The sequence below is a fragment of the Terrapene carolina genome, unplaced genomic scaffold, assembly GCF_002925995.2.
Source record: "Terrapene carolina triunguis isolate 2854851 unplaced genomic scaffold, T_m_triunguis-2.0 Scaffold138, whole genome shotgun sequence".
NCBI classification, from domain to species: domain Eukaryota; kingdom Metazoa; phylum Chordata; order Testudines; family Emydidae; genus Terrapene; species Terrapene triunguis.
The window spans coordinates 6,678,613-6,697,420 of record NW_020664489.1 but is presented as its reverse complement, the minus strand read 5'-3'; positions in this window follow the sequence as shown (position 1 = coordinate 6,697,420).

The window sequence follows — 18,808 nt, the reverse complement described above, 5'->3', positions numbered from 1 at the left end:
GGCGCTCGGGGGGCGGCGCTTTTTTTTGCTGCTTGGGGCAGCAAAAAAGTTAGAGCCTGCCCTGCTCGCTATCCCCCACCCTCACTCACTAGCTCATTTTCACCGGGCTGGGACAGGGGGTTGGGGTGTTGCAGGGGGTGTGGGATCTGGGGTAGGGCCAGAGATGACAGATTTGGGGTGCAGAAGGGGGCTCCAGGCTGGGGGGTGGGGCTGAGGGGTTCGGAGTGGGTTCCAGGCTGAGGCAGGGGGTTGGGGTGTGTGAAGAGGTACGGGCTCTGGGCTGGGGGTGTGGGCTGTGTGGTGGGACCAGAAATGAGGGGTTCAGGGTGCAGGAGGGGGATCTGGTCTGGGGCAGGGTGTTGAGGTGCAAGGGGGGTGAGGGCTCTGGCTGGGGGTGTGGACTCAGGTGGGGCCGAGGATGAGGGGTTTGGGGTGCGGGAAGGGGTTCTGAGCTGGGGCAGGGGGTTGGGGCACAGGAGGGGGTAAGGGCTCTGGGAGGGTGATTGGGTGCAGGAGGGAACTCAGGGCTGGGGGTTGGGGCACAGGAGGGGGTGAGGGGTGTGGGCTCTGGGAGGGAATTTGGGGTGGGGTGGGGGAGGGGGCTCGGGGCAGGGGCATAGGAAGGGGTGTGAGGTCCAGGCGGGGCTTACCTCATGTGACTCCTGGGAAGCGGTGACATGTCCCTTGGCTCATAGGTGGAGGCACGGCCAGACAGTTCTGCATGCTGCCTCCGCCCGCGGCCAATGGGAGCTGTGGAGCCAGCGCTCGAGGCGGGACAGGGGCAGCACACGAAGCCCCTGTGGCCGTCCCTCTGCCTAGGATCCAAGGGAGATGTCGCCACTTCTGGGGAGCCGTGTGGAGCCAGATAGGGAGCCTGCCAGCCCCACACCAACTGGACTTTTAATGGCCTGGTCACCGGTGCTGACTAGAGCCACCAGGATCCCTTTTTGACTGGGCGTTCCGGTCGAAAACCTGGCACCCCTAGAGGGGGAGGGGGCGCTACTTTGCCCTCCCCTCCCAGCCCCAGAGGCTGTGGCCACAAGAAAAGCCCCTGGTGGCCACATCTGAGAAACGCTAGCCTAAAACCTAGATTGTGATCCCTCGAGTATGGATTATCTTTATATTATTTGTTTGTATAGTGCCTAGTACAGTGGGGCCCTGATCCTTGTTTTGGGCTGTTTGGTACTAAGACCATTGATATAAAAAACAAAATAATAATAATGCCTATCAGATATACACAGGTTGATGATGAAAGACAGCAAAAAAAGTTAATGAAAACACAAATCCTAGCAAGAATAAGATACTACTCTCTGGAAATAGTGAGTTCCTTATTGCTTTAGGGTAAAATCTATGCTGTTTACCACACTGACAAAATCCTTCTTGGGTTGCCAATCAAGTTCCTTGGCAATGCAGTCATAACACCTTACATGGCCACAAAAATGTGCATATAGCAATCACTTTACAATGCAGTCCTATGTATTCAAGACTGCACTGCAATCTTTTTACAATTCATTTTTGTTCCGCTGATATAAACTCCAATCCTTCAAATTTAACCTTAATCTGATGAGTAATCCCATTGAGTCAATAGGACTACTCATGTTTAAAGTTAGGCACAGTATGTGTAGGATTGGGACGATATTATATCTCCAAGAGCTGGAAAATATAGCTGGTGTTTTGGCTCAATTTTCTGTTTTGTGACAGAGTTCAACCTTGCCAACTTGAAAAAAAATGTGATAGTTGAACCTAGAAACATGGATCTGTACTTTTCAGAGTTATTTTACAAGGGAAAACTTCTCTGAAAAATTAGTAATAAGAATTAGTAATAAGAAAGGCATATTCTGGGCTATATATTGCAATATTTTTTCTCTTTGCATATCTTTTCTATGCTGTACTTTTCACACAAAAGTGCTTTTTCCCCCCCTTAAAACTTCCATGATGTTTCTGTGAATAGAAGTTGGCAGCACAATGTGTATATGCTGGAAATAGCTCATGATAAAATGTGGCACGTTACAAAGTCTTGCAGTTGATGTAAAACTGGGGAATCAAAAAATCTAGTATCATAATTAGTGGTAACTAATTTTAACAAATTCTTCACAAAAACAAGTAAAAAATATGATCCTTGCCCTGAAAAGTGCACTATCTAGATTTGACATGATACCACAATGGGCATAAACAGACATGGGGTGATGTGGAGAAGGAAGAGCAAGGGCAAGGGTGACAGTAAGAAGACCATGTGGTAGCTCAGGAATGTACACATCTTCAAGGTTTTGTTCATTGTTTTCTTTGGGGGTTGTTACTGTTCCCTCCAGTGAGATGCCAAAAGTGAGATTATTGTGCAATTTTTGTTCCTTGAAAAAAACAGATAGTAAAGAAAAAAACTATTGCAACATTTTGGAATCCTGACAGTCCGTAAGAGTAGAAATAGAACACAGAACTCAACCTGAGTATTGCAGGAAAGCTGGGAACTGATACGGGACAGTTTCTTTGCTCTTTATCCTGAAAAAAAGCAGAGTAAGCAACAAGTTAGACACTGGTAAATATTTGCTTTAGTTAATGAGAAAAAGTGGGATCTCAGCTAGATTTTCTTTTCTTGACTACTAGAGCCACTTTCTGACAGGGACATTACTGGGCTACTCTGTCTTGTGCTCACTTAGTGGATGTTAGTGGAGATTTCATATATTAGGACAGTTGTAACTTTTGTTAATGCACCATGAAATCACCATGACTCAGGATAGGTGGCATTCCATAGTTAAGGCTCGATTCTGCAAATACTTCTGTATGTAAATACATTTACTTATACCAGTAGTTTCGATGGCTGCTCACTTAAGTCTACATGATTTTGCAGGATCAGGCCCTCAGGTATTAAGGGGAAGATACCCAGCTGGTGTAGATTGTACCAGAGCCCCATTTGAAGTCAAAGGAGAAATGACAGCTGATGCCAGCTGAGGATCTGTCTCTTAGTCTTTTGTTTTTTCCTTATCTGTCCTCCAGGCCATTGGGGAAGTTAGAAGTTAGAAGTGATCACTTACAGAGTTAGTGCCCCATCTACTCCCTGTAATAGTTAAGATTATTTTGTTGTGAATAAATTATAGTTTCATCAGTAAACATGGACGCAGGGGGAGCAGGGGCAAGTCAGAGACCAATGAAAATATTCAATACATCTCACCATAATCATCTTTTTCTGACCAAGTCAAGGATCTTCTCTTGTGACTAACATACTGGTTATCACAGTTCAGGGCAACTGCATCCATTCTCCCTCCATGGTCCATCGAAGGCACCCACTCTAGGCTCCCAGCTCCTTAGCCATTGCCTCTCTTGGGCAGATCTGTGTCTTTCTCCCTCCTGACCAGGGTCTTTCCAGGTTGTGCGGTTCCCTGCTTACACTGTGGTATCTCCCGCAAGCCAGACTGCCTCAACTAGCCAGCACCTGGGCTTTGCTTTCTCTCCCAAGGGTATTAATAGCATAATTGCCTGCAGTTACCACACAGCTGTTTCTAAGCAAGCACATTTATTCTTAAGGTGAAAGTGTTACAGAGAAACATATTAAAAACAATAAAAGAACCTACATGCGTGCTAAAAAGCTTACCAGAGATCACCCAACTCCAACCTCAGGCTCTGGTAGGTGTTAGTTCTTCAAAACCCACAGCTGTGTTTTCTCTGTGGTTACAAGTTCATAACTGTCTCAGATTCAGAGCCAGAACTCCCATGAATAGCTCAGTCTTTACTTTATGCAGCTTGGGCCTTTGATCTTGGCCTCATCTAACAGACAATCAGCAGACAATGACCCACTCTTCAGCGTGTAGCTCCAAAAGGCTGGATTTTTGTATAACCAGAGGTAGGGAATTTGCATTCACCTCCCCATAGATATTCCCCAGGAAAATCACTTAACACTTTTGTTCCAAAAGTCCATTCTTGTCTGGCACATTGTTCAGTACAGTCCTTTGAACCCCCCTGATCTCACCTCTGTACATCTCCCCCCCCCTTTAGAGGTTACATACAATAATACATAAACCATTGATTTTATACAATGGCCCCAAAAAATACTTACATGTAATTCAATAAGGCCTCCCAATGATATGATAGGAAATTGCCTTATATTTCTGGTCTGGTCATAGTTGCCATAGCTGGTCTGATCAAAAGCCTTTCATTTATTAAAAAAAAAAAAAAAAAAAGCAAGTCAGATAAAGACCAGCAGGCTGTATAACAATGTGATATCTAGAAGTGCCATAGAAGAAAGGAGGAAACAGTTTAAGGAGCTAAGGCTTAGCTCCTCAAAGGTATTTAGCTGCCATTCCCATTGAAATCAATAGGAGCCTAAATACATTTGAGGACCCGAGTCTAAGTTAATCAAGACACATTTAGGACTAATTTGGATCCCACTCTCCTGGGTTTCATAAATCCATGCACAAATTACAACTCTAGGACTTGATCCAGCAACTGTTTAAGAGTTAACAATCAGTCCATACTTTGTATAGCATCTGTCCTGCAGACTATAGCTCATGAGCACAGTGATGAGCATTTAATAATATGCTCCCTGCGGAGGGAGAAAAATGAAAGTTAGTAGGCCTTGGAAGAAAGATCTGCTTTTAATAGAGTGATTAGATACTATGGTGGTGAGTGCTATAAAATCTAAGATAACAATTAGGTTGGAGTTCTGAATAGGGGATGTCTGGAATTAAGATGCAGCAATTGTTCTGTTAAACTTGACCATTGGAAAATGGCTCTCATACCTAACATGGCTTTTGTTTCATATCTTAAGATGGCTTAATTTATTTTAAACTAATTTGTTTTCTTTTTTTTACATATGATCAAGTCTAAAGCAGTCATTTTTCTCCCTCCACAGAATGGAGCCTAATCACAGTAACACAAACAGCATGTTCAAAATAAAGCTATAAATAGTTTCGCTAACTCACAGAGCTAAGCATTCACTTCAGTTTTGAAAAAGCTGATAGTAACTGCACCTGACTGAACCAGTGAAGACAACAGATAGCCAATCTGTATAGGAAGTGTGTGTCCTTGATCAAACTCCTCTACCAGAGCTGTCTTTTTTTTTTGACAGATAGAAATGTTTAAAGTTCTTGGGCCAAATTTCTGCTCTGGCTTACATCAAGGTAAATCTAGCGTAACTTTGACTCTGTGTGTGTACGTGTGTGCGATGTACAGTTTTTATCCTTATTTTGTTATTATAACATTTGTTTCTTTTATGTGGGTCACTAGTTATGGGCCTGATCCCACAACCCTTATTTGCACTGGTCAGGATTATGCACGTGTGGAAGGGTTGTACGATCAGGTCCTGTGACTGTTAGTACAAACTAACATTTTCTTTTTAGTTCTGTGGTCCCCATGATCCCAACAGCAAACTACCTTTGAGTGCTGTGGTGGATAATGAAGCAAACATACTTAAACTAATATTTAACCTGGAAGGCTTAAATTGCCAAGAAAAAAAATATCCTTCCATTTCAATAGAATAAAGCAATGAATTCCAAATGGGGGGTATTGAATCACACCTGGATAGATTCAGAGTGGGTATTTCCCAGCACTAATTACCTGGAAAAGTTTCAGAAAATAAACATACTCTGGTGACATTTGAAGATGGTCTAGTGCAGCGGTTCTCAACCAGGGGTCCGGGGCCCCCTGGGAGGCCATGAGCAGGTTTCAGGGGGGCCACCAAGCAGGGCCAGCGTTAGATAGGCTAAACCCTGGGGTCCTGAGCAACTTAGCTTCACAGGAGCCCCTGTGATATGGGGCCCCAGGCAATTGCCCTGCTTGCTACCCCATAACGTCGGCCCTGGCTTTTATATGCAGAAAACCCATTGTTGTGGTACAGGTGGGCTGTGGAGTTTTTATAGCATGTTGGGAGGGCCTCAGAAAGAAAAAGGTTGAGAACCCCTGGTATAGTGCACATGCATAGGAGGAATCAGGCTTCCCCAGTTACAGCTTAGCTTTGAAAGGATTAGATTTTTATTGGTAAATGTCAATAAACATTGATTTCACCATACATGCACAATCTGACAAAAAATGTTTCCATTGATAATAATTGAAATTTACAGACAGGCAAAGTAACAAAAATGCTGCTAGAGAATGTAGAGTTTGATTAAGGCTGTTTAATTTGTAAACATGTTGATTAAGGCTGTTTAATTTGTAAATACGTTGACATGTAACATTGACAATTTGTGTATTAATGGTTATAAAGCTTTCACTTTTGAATCTCAACGTCTTCTCTCATTAAATAATTGTCTGACCCTCCCCCCGCAATTTCCTACAACTGTGAACATTTAAATTGAGAAAAATAGAAATAAAAATGCTTACAACCCATAATTTTGCACAACTGTGAATATTTAAATAGATAAAAATAAAGCTTACAAATAAACTGATATTATTTGTCAAAAAAATCTAATTCTGTCAAGCTTATTTATATTGTTAATAACAACATTTGTAGCATTTGGCATTTTCAAACTGTTGTGTAAGTTAATTAACAATTAGCATGTTACTCAGAGTCCAATACTCACAGTACGCCTCTGAGATAGGCCAGTATTATTATTTTAATTCTCAAATCTCTGCTTTTGATCCTAAGACAAGACTTAGAGAGTGAAAACAGGGAGATTCCCCAGGTTAAATGTTTGCAGTTTGAACAATATCAATAGTGGGGTTTTAGAAAGCTATGGGACTATTCTCCCTTTGATACATGGGTTTCCAGTGTTAAGCCTCAAAACATGAATGATCACCCAGTCGTGATACTTCTGAATGTGATGCTTCGGCAGAAAAGCTCTAAATATTGTAAAACCCCATAAAAATTATGAGACACTCTTGCTTAAAAATACTGCTCAACTCTTAAAATATCCCAAAGCTAAGGACAAACCTCTTTGAAAGAGCCTCCTTGAATGAGCTGAGTTTAGAGATTGGTAATTTGGAAGGTAGGTTATCTGGACAACAGGTATCTATTGATAAGATCCCAAGAAAAACCTAGGACTGGAGAAATAAAAGCTGATAGTGCTACAGCTGTCGCCAGGTTTTACAAGTGACAGGGAACTAGACACTACTTTTCCACCGGTAAGGAACAGGTTTTTTAATCTTCATAATCATTCCCTAACAACAAAAATCTACCATGTACTTACAGAGAACAACTGATCCTGAGCCACTGCAGTCAGTGGAACTTTTCACATTGACATTGTGACGTTGCACCCCATAAGACTTTATGGAAATATGCTTATGAATGTATATATGACATAACTGGAATGTGTTTTATGCTACATATGCCATGTAACATATCTATGTAAAGGTTATGATCTACTGAATATATTCATCCTATTTGTATGAATGTGTCATTATTGTATTCAAAGTTATGAATATTGGCTGTATACTTGTTTGATTTTAAATAGCTTTAGTAAGGCATTTGGTCAGCTTTTTTAGACAGGAATTTGCAAGTTAAGTGCCCAATCAAAAAGCACGTAACGGACAATGGATCTTGGAAGGCTCCAATCCACATAAGAAGTCTACATGAGGATGTTCAAGGTAGCATGTGAACCATGGCTGCTACCTGTAAGTTCTGAGTCATGCATGGACATGTGACTTGCCCATGTGATTCCAAAACTCCATCTTGTAGCTGGAATTCTACACAGGAGGAGGGAGAGGTGTCCACCCACAAGAGAAAGCCTATTTAAACCCCTGGGAGACCCCTCCATTTTGTCTTCAGCTGGCTCAAGAGATAGCCTCTCCATCCCCAAGGATACCTGAGAGAAACTGGAACAAAGGACAGTAACTACAGGGGGGTGTGAGTGATTGCTGGACCCGGACTAGAAGGAGACTAGTCTGTAAAAGGAAGCTTACTGGAGCACCTCTGAGGGTGAGGTTTTATCTGTATTCAGTTTTCTTACAGTATTAGGCATAGACTTGTGTGTTTTATTTTATTTTGCTTGGTAATTCACTTTGTTCTGTCTGCTGTTACTTGGAACCACTTAAATCCTACTTTCTGTATTTAATAAAATCACTTTTTACTTATTAATTAACCCAGAGTATGTATTAATACCTGGGGGGGCAAACAGCTGTGCATCTCTCTCTATCAGTGTTATAGAGGGTGAACAATTTATGAGTTTACCCTGTATAAGCTTTATTTGGGGTTTGGACCCCATTGGGAGCTGGGTATCTGAGTGTTAAAGACAGGAACACTTCTTAAGCTGCTTTCAATTAAGTCTACAGCTGTTAGGGGAAGTGGTTCAGACCTGGGTCTGGGTTTGCAGCAGGCTAGCGGGTCTGGCTCAAACCAGGCAGGGCACTGAAGTCCCAAGCTGCCAGGGCAGGAAAGCAGGGGCAGAAGTATTCTTGGCACATCAGTTGGCAGTCCCAAGGGGGTATCTGTGATCGAACCCGTCACAGTGGACTTGCACATTCCTTTCTCAAGAAGCTGACCAAATGGCTTACTAAGACTATTTAAAACATATTCCAGTTATGTCATATATACATTCATAAGCATATTTGCATAAAGTCTTATGGGGTGCAACATCAGACATTAATCAGTATTATTAGTATTTTTGAAATTTATCTGTATTGCACTAGATCAGTGATACTCAGGCTGAGAGTCATGAGCTGCAAGTGGCTCTTTAATGTCTCTCATGCGGCTCTTTGCAGCACATGATATTAAAGTTATTAACTAATCAGGTTGCTTTTACTGTTATTAACCAATTTGCTGTGAGAATAATATATAAAATTAAATATTTCCCCATCATACTGTTTGAATATGAATATATAGTACTATAGTAAATGAAACAATGAATTCACACTACTGTGGCTCTTTTGGGTAATGTTGATCGCTAATTTGGCTCCTGAACCGCTGATGTCTGAGTATCACTGCACTAGATTGTTCAATGGATGCAGCTTCAAGCCCATAATGAGTGATACTTATGAGGGTCTCTACAATGTTAAATTTTCCAAGGACAGTGTTCTGATGTACTATAGCCATAACTAGGTTTTACAGTTTAAGATGATGGACTATAGGTTGATTTTTTTTTCATTTCTTTACTATCCATATTGTCTGATTCAGGCCTATTGGAAGTGTGTGGAAAAATACATTGAAGAGCCTGAAGTTTATCCTTCTGACACAGGCACAGAATACAAGTTAAGCACTGGAGGGCAGCTCAGTAAATAAGATCTACATATGGCCACAGCCATTGTCTGCTGGCGAGCACCACCATTAGATCACTGATGGTGTGATGCTCCTCGGGGTACCCAGGACTGTGAATCACCTTGTGTACCCCGCCCCCCTTCTTGTTTCCAGCGAGAAGGAGAATTACTTGTGCTTAGCTGGGTGCGAGCTCCCTGACGTCACCAGCCTGTCAGCCACCCAAACAATCTCCTCTGGGCTATGCCAGCCCTTACTTTGCCTTGCAAGTTAACAACAGGTGTACCGCAGCACCTGAGCCCCTTTGAAATGTCCCCCTGTGGAGTCCAGGTCCTTATCGACTGAACACTCACAGTAAAAGCAGGTCTGCTATCCACAAAGGAACAATGTACAATGATTCAACTCAGGATCAGCACTTTGTATAATACCAGAGCACTGAGATATATTTATAGTGAAAATAGCAATACACTGATTATCAAAGATTCAAGATATAGTGAGAAGGGATAATAGAAACAGAAGGGTTACATATAAAATAAGTTTAGTGTCTAGAAATCATTATGATTTTAACAAACTAACCTTCTGTCTAAAGAAGTTTATCTCACGCAAATGTCCTTTGCAGAGTTTTCGATCAGGGCAAGTTATGATCTCGTTTTCATTAGTGTAATCACATTGCTCAATTACTTCCTAGCTGCAGGATAAATCAGTGTATCCTTGCGTTCTCCATCCCCAAACTTCATTGTCTGTACTTCAGAGTCAGGATAACCTCCTGGAGCTTATTCTCCAGTGTGCTACCTCCCTGTTGATTTCACATCCCCCCTGTTGACTTTGTATGTAAATGGCTTAGAATGCTTGATTGCCTGCAGACTGAGAAAGACAGGTGAATAAACATCTTTTGTCTGTCAGAAACCTGTTTATCAGCGCTGCCTTGATACAGACTTTATGATCATATTTTCACTTCATACATAACTCCTTACATACTATCTGTACATACATTTTACAACCATGTTAATGACCGGTGTGACCCTGGCTTTTATTGAAAACCTCACATGATATTTTTTGGGGAAGCAGAATGTACATATCAGGATATTCTGGTAAGCCTATTGCCAGCTGGCATTGAGTGGTTTGTGGGCCACAGATGGCGTTTGGGACTGGAAGTGGAAGTCCTCCCTTAGATGTGCAGCCAGGGCCATTTCTAGGAGTGGGCAAGGAGGGCTGTCGCCCTGGGTGCCAACTTCCAGCTGGGTGCTGAACTGCTTGGCATTTATGTTGCTCGGCTCCTGGCTAAGGCCACTTTTGTGTGCAGCGGCTGGAGTGTTGGTACTAGAACTTGGCACCCCCTTTGGAAATGGATTCAGTAGAACCTCTACCGCAACTTCTATAAGCTCTTTGCCCCCTTCACATATATCAGATGCTATGTCATGGATAAACCCATTGCACAGGCTTGTCCAGAAATGTGGGTACAACCGATTGCTACATGGCATGATTCCCAGCTGGATTCTGCCACTAATGGTAGAGCACCCTTTGTTTTAGTCTCAAGAGGCCCCACTATGCATTATGTGCACATTAAAGGGAATGGGACTCCTCCTTTACATAGGGTCCTAAGCCTAGCTCTTCAAAGGTATTTAGGCATGTAACTCCCATTGATTTCAATGGAGTTAGGTACTTAATTACCTTTTGAACATCTGGGTTCTAAATCTTTTATACAATGATATCCCTTGAATTTAGGCCAATACACAACTGAGTGTTAGGTCACTAGCACTGAGTATGCTGGTTTAGATCCTCAGCTCATGCAAATCAGCGAAGCTCCATTGAACTCAATAGAACCATGCCAATTTAAATTAGGTGAGAGTCTGGCCTATTACATTTTTGTATTAATAATAATCCTCTGGCCCCTAAGTAAGTTGAGATAAAAACTGTCATTTCTTCCTTGCTGGTATTTGTTTATGCTAAAACAACATATCTTCAGGTTTAATTAATTTCTTAAAAATTAAATTAATATGTTTGGGTCCACTTCAAATATCTTCATTGTCCCAGAGCAAATTAACCTTCTAGCTTGTTGTATTTTTAAAGCTTGCATTCAAAACCTTATAAGCGAAATTCATAAATATGCAAAACAGAAGAGTCATACTTTACTTTTCATAGAACTTCATTAACAAGTAAATAAAGGTAGAACATTGCCTGAATGCAGCATAGTTCAATTATGTAATACAGGGCCGCCCAGAGGATTCAGGGGGCCTTGGGCAAAGCAATTTCGGGGGCCCCTTCCATAAAAAAAAGTTGCAATACTATAGTCACAAATATTTGGAAATGTAAAAAATAACTAGTGAAATACATTCAAAAATTAATTTGTAATAATTTGAAAATACACTAAATACTGTGACAAAGTTCCTCCTCTATCTTGGTGGGTCCTGCGCTTATTGGCGGATTTTCTTGCCTCAGAGATTCACCATGTGGGTTGGGGAACAGCCCAGAGACCTTCCCCTCTGGAAGAACCCACAGTCCAGGTCAATTGGGAGGTTTGGGGGGAACCCAGGCCCGCCCTCTACTCCAGGTTCCAGCCCAGGGCCCTGTGGACTGCAGCTGTCTATAGTGCCTCCTGTAACAACTGCATGACAGCTACAACTCCCTGGGCTACTTCCCCATGGCCTCCTCCAAACACCTTCCTTATTCTCATCACAGGACCTTCCTCCTGGTGTCTGATAACGCTTGTGCTCCTCAGTCCTGCAGCAGCACACCCTCTCACTCTCAGCTCCTTGCGCCTCTTGCTCCCAGCTTCTCACACTCGCACCACAAACTGAAGTGATCTCCTTTTTAAAACCCAGGTGCCCTGATTAGCCTGCCTTAATTGATTCTAGCAGCTTCTTCTTAATTGGCTCCAGGTGTCCTAATTAGCCTGCCTGCCTTAACTGGTTCTAGCAGGTTCCTGATTCCTCTAGTGCAGCCCCTGCTCTGGTCACTCAGGGAGCAGAAAACTACTCATCCAGTGACCAGTATATTTGCCCTCTACCAGACTCCTGTACCCCACTGGTCTGGGTCTGTCACATATCCCTCCCCCCTGCTCAACGCCAAGGGGTTGGTCAGCTTGGGACTCCAGACAGTGCACACGTGACAAGCCATCGGCGTTGCCATGACGGCTCCCTGCTCTGTGTTGCACACGGAACTGGAAAGGTTGGAGGGATAAGAACCATCTGGTCACCCTTGTGTTCTTCTCCTTGTTCCGCTGCATCCATTGAAGAGGGGCATGGTCAGTCACGAGGACAAATATGCGCCCGAGCAGGTAGTAGCGCAATGTTTCCATGGCCCATTTTACAGCGAGGCATTCTCTCTCCACCACTGCATATTTTTGTTCCCTTGGAAGGAGTTTCCGACTGAGGTATAGAATTGGGTGTTCCTCCTCCCCGACCATCTGTGATAGAACGGCCCCCAACCCTACTTCCGATGCATCCGTCTGCAGGATAAACTCCTTGGTGAAATCAGGGGCTATCAGTACGGGGTTACTGCAGAGGGCAGTCCATAGGTCTGTGAATGCTTCCTCTGCTGCGTCAGACCATCTCACCAGATCAGGTCTACGGGCTTTCACTAGGTCTGTCAGGGGGCTTGCCCTTGTGGCAAAGTGGGGGATAAATCGTCAGTAATACCCCACCACACCTAAGAACACCCGGACTTGTTTCTTGCGACTTGGTCGGGGCCAAGTTTGGATGGCCTCTAACTTGTTCACTTGGGGTTTTACCAGACCTTTTCCCACAATGTAGCCAAGATATTTGGCCTCTGTAAACCCTATAGCGCACTTGGCAGGGTTTGCTGTAAGGCCAGCTCGCCTGAAGGTATCGAGGACTGCCTCCACCTTCTCCAGGTGGGTTTCCCAGTCTGGGGTATGAATGACCACATCGTCCAAGTAGGCAGAAGCATAACTGTTATGCGGGCATAATAGCTTGTCCCTGAGGCGCTGGAAGGTAGCTGGGGCCCCATGTAGTCCAAAAGGGAGGACAGTATATTGAAAAAGACCCTCTGGTGTAGAGAACGCAGTCTTTTCCTTTGCGTCTTCTGCAAGGGGAATCTGCCAGTACCCCTTTGTCAAGTCTAGGGTAGTCAAGTACCGGGCATTACCCAGACGGTCCACTAGCTCATCTATGCGAGGTCTGGGGTACACGTCGAACTGGGATACTTCGTTTAGTTGCCAGAAGTCGTTGCAAAATCTTGTGGTGCATCAGGTTTGGGCACCAGCACGATTGGGCTGGACCACTGACTGTGGGATTCTTCGATGATCCCCAACTCCAGCATTTTTTTTACTTCTGCTTTTATTTCCTCCTTTTTGACGCTGGCACCCGATAGGGCCTCATTGTTACTCTGGCCCCAGGGTTCGTGATGATGTGGTGATATGTCTCGGTTGTTCGACCCGGTTTTTTCAAGAACACATCTTGGTTCCGGAAGATCATCTCAGACACCTCATTCTTCTGGTCTGGTGTTAAATCGGGAGACTCTCACCTGTTTGGAAGGCTTGTTTTCCTGGGTTAGGTCTTTTTGGACCGTTGTGCATGCCTCTTGTGCATGCCAGGGTTTCAGAAGGTTAATGTGATAAATCCGTTCTTGTTTTCTGCGTCCTGGCTGCCGCACCTTGTAGGTTACTTCCCCCACGGGTTCAACCACCCGATAGGGCCCCTGCCATTGGGCCAGAAGCTTGCTTTCTGCCATGGGTACCAACACCATAACCCGATCCCCTGGTTGGAACTGTCGCACTTTTGCCTGGCGATTGTAATGGGTTCGCTGGGCCTCCTCCAAATGTTCCCGTACAATAGGGGTAACCCGGGCTATCCGATCTCGCATCTGCATTACATGCTCTATTATATTTCTCCCCTCATTGGGTTCCTCTTCCCAGATCTCTTTGGCGATATCTAGTATGCCACGGGGGTGACGCCCGTATAATAACTCGAAGGGGGAAAACCCAGTTGAGGCCTGTGGTACCTCCCGGATAGCGAACATAAGGTAGGGTTGTAGGGTGTCCCAATCCTTCCCGTCCTGACTTACCACCTTCCTTATCATAGCCTTGAGGGTTCGGTTAAACCTTTCTACCAACCCATCAGTCTGCGGATGGTAGACCGAAGTTCTCAGGGTATGTATATGGAGCAGTGTATTAGCTTTGACATAAATGGGGTCCTTCATTAGCTTTGACATAAATGGGGTTCCTTGGTCGGTTAATATCTCCTTCGGTAGCCCCACTCGGGCAAAGATCCCCACCAGCTCTTTGGCTATAGTTTTAGAGGCCGTGTTCCGCAGGGGGATGGCTTCTGGGTAGCTAGTAGCATAGTCCAAAACAATAAGTATATATTGGTGGCCCCGAGCCGTCTTCTCCAGGGGTCCCACTAGGTCCATGGCTATTCGCTCGAAGGGGACCTCTATGATGGGAAGGGGTACTAAAGGTGCCCTCAAGTGGGGACGAGGACTGTGCAGCTGACACTCCGGGCAGGAGGCACAGTACCTCCACACTTCATGTACTCCGGGCCAGAAGAACCGTTGTAGGACTCGTGCCAGGGTCTTCTCCACCCTCAAATACCCCCCAAAAAGATGACTATGAGCAAGACTTAATACAGCGTTCCTGTGTTGTTGAGGTACTAGGATCTGCTGTACCTTCTGCCCCTGTACTGGTGCAACCCAGTATAAGAGATCCTTCTTCATTATGAAGTAGGGTCCTGGTCCCTGGGTTTTCCCTTCCACGGGGACCCCATCTATTTCAGTCACCTCCTTCCTAATGTTGTCATACCTTGGGTCTTCTGCCTGGTCCTGTTGAAAATTTCCTCTCCCGGGGCTAATCTGCCCAAGATCTAGGGGCCCAGCCTCTACTGGTTCAAAAGCATTAGGGTGGGGGTCAGACTCAGGTGCTTTTCCCTCCTGCGTGGCCTCCTTTTCAGCTGCACGGGTCAGCCTACCTACAAGAGCGAACCTCTGGCTTTGGGTCAGTATTCGGGTTCCCAAGGCCTTAGCTGCCCTTCTTTCCCTTCTACCCTGTCTGGGAGTGGAGAACAAATCTGGGGATATTTCAGAGAAGATTGGGGGTTGACAGTCTGCTGTGGATGCCTCATCAATTTTAGGGTCCCCATCTTTCTCCAATCCCCCTACTGGGAGTAAGTTTCCAAACCCTGGGAAGTCCCTCCCTATGAGCACCGGGTATGGGAGTTTAGGGACTACACCTGCTGCTACCTCAGTAGTGTTCCCTTGGATCTCGATTTTTACTGGGATGGTGGGGTAGTAACTAACTCCCATGGACACATGTTATCCCCATACGTTTAGCCTGCAGCAGCTGACTACGTTTCACGAGCTTCCCTGAGATAAGCGTGATAGCACTCCCCGAATCAACCAGTGCCGTGGTCCCTACCCCATTTAGTTTCACTGGTCTGGTATACATATGTGGGGTTAGTGAGCCCCCCACAAGGTGGATTAGGGAGCATGTATCTGCCCAGTTCCCCAGGTTACACTGCATAGGCTCCTCAGCATTGGGACACTGTGCAGCTATATGTCCCCACTCCCCGCAGGCATAACATCTGTATGGAGCCCTAGGCGTTCCCCAGTCTCTTGGTTTGGGCAGTCTAACATCACGATCCTCTTCTCCCTCAGTGCTCCGACTCTTTGTGGCCTCTGATGGGCCATCAGCCTCTCTCTTTTTCCACCTGGGCCCTCCTGGTGGCCCAGTCACCCGAATTTTAGGGCTTGGTGCTGCTAGTTTAACCCAGGGTGCCTCTTCCTTAACTGGTTGGGTCAGCTCCCTCGCTGTCCTTCGCCTCTCTACCAGGGCGACAACCTCGTCATAGGTGGAGGGTTCGTTCTGGCTTACCCAGGCACGAAGGTCTGGTGGTAGTCCCCTCATGTATCGGTCGATGACCAGAACCGCTAGTATCTCTTCCGGACTCCGGGACTCTGTTTGCAACCACTTTCGTGCGAGATGGATGAGGTCATATAATTGGGACCGCGGGGTTTTGTCTTCCTGGTACCTCCAACCGTGATACTGCTGGGCCTGCACTGCTGTCATTACCCCAGATCTGGCCAGGATCTCTGCTTTCAGCTGGGGGTAGTCTGCCGCAGCCTCTTCAGGCAGATCATGGTAGGCCTTCTGGGCCTCCCCACACAGGAATGGGGCAAGGATGCCAGACCACTGATCTCAAGGCCAGGCCTCCCGTAGGGCTGTCCTCTCAAAGGCCAGAAGGTATGCGTCTACATCATCCTCCCATGTCATTTTCTGCAGCCAATGGCTGGCCCGTATGAGCCACATCCCATCATGGCCGCGATTCAGCTCTGTAAGGGACTTTACCTGGTTTACCAGTTCCCGCAACATAGCTCGGTCTTGAGCAGCCTGGTCAATCAGCAGGCGATTAGTCTCTTGCTGCAGCCGCACTGCCTCCTGTTGGGCGGCTGCCTGGACACGGGTAGCCTCCTGGTGGGCCGCCGTAGCTTGTATCAGTGCCCGCACTACATCATCCATTGTGGTGAAAAAATAAATAAACCCTCTCCCTTTTTTTTGTTTTTGTTTTTTTTGTTTTTTTAAATCACCCTCCTTCTTCCGCCGTGCTGTGCACCCCAAGATCCCACTCCTGACATCAGTGTGACAAAGTTCCTCCTCTATCTTGGTGGGTCCTGCGCTTATTGGTGGATTTTATTGCCTCAGAGATTTACCATGTGGGTTGGGGAACAGTCCAGAAACCTTCCCCTCTGGAAGAACCCACAGTCCAGGTCAATTGGGAGGTTTGGGGGAGAACCCGGGCCCACCCTCTACTCCGGGTTCCAGCCCAGGGCCCTGTGGACTGCAGCTGTCTATAGTGCCTCCTGTAACAACTGCATGACAGCTACAACTCCCTGAGCTACTTCCCCATGGCCTCCTCCAAACACCTTCCTTAGTCTCACCACAGGACCTTTCTCCTGGTGTCTGATAACACTTGTGCTCCTCAGTCCTCCAGCAGCACACCCTCAGCTCCTTGCGCCACTTGCTCCCAGCTCCTCACACTCGCACCACAAACTGAAGTGATCTCCTTTTTAAAACCCAGGTGCCCTGATTAGCCTGCCTTAATTGATTCTAGCAGCTTCTTCTTAATTGGTTCCAGGTGTCCTAATTAGCCTGCCTGCCTTAACTGGTTCTAGCAGGTTCCTGATTCCTCTAGTGCAGCCCCTGCTCTGGTCACTCAGGGAGCAGAAAACTACTCATCCAGTGACCAGTATATTTGCCCTCTACCAGACTCCTGTACCTCACTGGTCTGGGTCTGTCACAATAATATTTAAAAATATTAAATGCTTTAATGGTATGTATACATTTGCAATTACATAATGGGCTGTTGCTGGGTGATGGTTGGTGCCAATGGGCTGTTGCTGCCTGGGGGTGGTGCTGCTGGGCTCGGAGCTGGGGGTCAGGGCTGTGGGGGGGATGGGGTCTGCCCTACTTGTCACCCCCTCTGGGCAGCCCTGCTGTAATATTGTTTTAACAATCAGAGAACACATACAACTGTAAGGACCTATCTGCATTGACAAAGCTTTTGGATTGATGGATCATGTTTTAGAACATTGACTCCAAGTTTGATATAAAATGAGTTGGTCTTACCTTAATCATGTTCAGAATTGAAACACAATTTGTTAATATGATTATAACACAGTATGATCCTATCTACATTGGCAAGATCAACTGTTATAACATGTTATCGAGTAACAGGCTCCCTGATTTAGCAGTTTTTATTCTACCTTTCTGTGGCATTGTCTATATTAGGAATATCTGCACTGGTATAATTAAAATGATTTAATTACTCTAGAGAAAACCATTAATATCGAGGCATTACAGTGGTGTGAAGTGGGGCTTATACCTAAAAAAAAAAAAGCTCTAGTTAGCTTGAAAGCTTCACCCACCTTGTGTCTCACAGATTTATGTGGTAGTTCAGGAAATAAATCTATAAGGCCTTAGAAGAGAGGTTCCCACACTGTGATCCATGTACCATGCTGGTCTCTGGAGCATGGGGAGGAGGAGTTGAAATGAACAACAAAAGTGGTCAGTGTCATTAACACTTTAAAAAAACATCAAAACACCTATTGCACTCAATAGAGCTAGCAGGCCATAAATACTTTTCCAGTGTTTCTTATCTGTGGGAGCAATTGCTGTTGTTGCCTATAACAGGGATGTTATGTAAGTGTGAAGGGAGCTTGTCTACACAGTCAAGCCTAGGACAGGAGGTGTCAACAAAGCAATCTCTATTGAGAACCCCTGCCTTAGCTGTAACAGTGCAGTAACGGTTGGCAAATGGTGACTTTTTAATGGAAACCACTACGTAAATGCTACAATATCAAACTGGGAGAAGAAATCAAGTCATGTCTAGCAGTGGCTAGTTCTAGAACCAGCGTTAATCACTATTTTCATTAGTATCTTGGAGAATGGAGTGAAGAATATGGGCCCCAATCTTGTTCCCACAAAAGTCTATGAAAGTTTGCCTTCAATGAGTGAAGGATCAAGCCTTATATCTGTGAACACTACTGAAGTGAGAGGGATTGCAAAGGAGAGGACTAACATATGATCCCAATAAATTGAAGAAATGGGCTGAAATCAGTAAGGTGAGGTTCCATAATGATAAATGCAAAGTGATACACATAGGCATGAATATTATGCAACACCTGAGGATGGGGAAATACTGTCGACGCAGAGCCTGACTGTGGGAAAGAGACTGGGTGTTA